Source organism: Pyrus communis, chromosome 12 (assembly GCF_963583255.1).
Source record: "Pyrus communis chromosome 12, drPyrComm1.1, whole genome shotgun sequence".
Classification (NCBI taxonomy): Eukaryota; Viridiplantae; Streptophyta; class Magnoliopsida; order Rosales; family Rosaceae; genus Pyrus; species Pyrus communis.
This window is the reverse complement of record NC_084814.1, coordinates 16,640,113-16,641,552: the sequence shown is the minus strand read 5'-3', so window position 1 is coordinate 16,641,552 and position 1,440 is coordinate 16,640,113. Positions and strand designations below refer to the sequence as shown.

Here is a 1,440-nt window from a genome sequence, read left to right as displayed (position 1 = left end):
CTTGTCAAGTTGGGTATGAGTAATATATATGCTCCAACTTGAGGGGGAGTATTGGAATAAGTCAATATTTAGGAAAAAAGGAATGTAAATATTTTGTAATTATTAGAGTCATGTTTTAGGAAGGATATTGTGTCCTTTATTTTTGTTTCCTTTTGTAACAAGGATTGTATGTACCTTTTATTCAGAATTGTGGAATACAGAAAAGTTAAGCCGTAAAATTCTATTTATTCTTCAACAAAAATCCTTCCACTAAAAACTAAAATGACAGACCAATCAACCTCCAAACTCCACTATAAATGGAAACAAGTAGGTAGTTCTATCTAAGCAAGACAACAATCCGATCAAAAGTAGGAAAGTAATACCATGACAACTCTTGCAGCAAAATTTTGTTTCCTTATTTTGTTCTCATTATTTTCCCCTCCGTGTTATCAACCAGAACCCCAAAAGAGAAACCATGCATGAGAATGCAGCTGTATTATCACGACAAACTATTTGACGGCACGCAGAAGGATAAGACTAATGCAACATCTGCTGCAACCGTAAATCCAACCAAGCTTGCGCCAGGCTCTCAATTCGGTATGCTTGTTGTCTTTAATGACCCTATTACAAGGGACGACAAGTATCACTCTCCACCCATCGCAAACGCTCAAGGCTTCTATTTTTACGACAGGAAAGACACCTACTCAGCTTGGTTTGCATTCACATTGGTGTTCAACTCAAGTGAGCACAGGGGTACATTGAATATTATGGGTGCGGATTTGATGCCGGGGAAAACTAGGGATCTTTCGGTGGTCGGAGGGACTGGAGACTTCTTCATGGCTAGAGGGATTGCCACTCTTCAAACTGATACTTTCCAGGGGCAATATTATTTTCGCCTCATGATGGATATCAAGTTGTATAAATGTTATTAATTACGTTAAGATTGGAAAAATATTGCTTAGGATTAATGTGCCAGTACAATGCCCTTCCTATAATAATTGATCAGGTGATCTTTACTGGAGGGATGATTGGTTGTGATAAAGCTGTTGTATGCACCAGCCCTTTTCTATAAGATAATGCTAGGGAAATTAAATTTAGAAACTAAATTATGTGTCATTAATAGGAATGAACACATTTATTAACGCTTAAATAATAAACCAATAATTAACTTTCATGTCTTTTAGTTTTCAAAATTTAATCTACAAATTTAGTCTTCCTAACATTACCACGTTATACTGCTAGTCACATATCCCCTAGTGTGAAAGTGATTCCATGATAATTTTCTAAATATTTGCTTGCACTATGTAGCGATCGAGGTACTTCTATTGCAATCTTAATTACTAGTAAATATATAGAGATGATTAAGTTCTAGTGTGCTGTGACTAGTCATCACAATTAGTTTCGGAACTTCTTGTTTGAAGAGGCGTATATGCCAAGGTTAATGTACAAGTCACCTTTCGA

General features: G+C 36.1%; 1 pseudogene; it reads left to right on the top strand.

Moving 5' to 3' along the window:
• Positions 1 to 363: 363 nt before the first annotated feature.
• On the top strand, positions 364 to 911 carry LOC137709828 (dirigent protein 5-like; annotated as a pseudogene).
• The last annotated feature ends 529 nt before the right edge of the window (positions 912 to 1,440 follow it).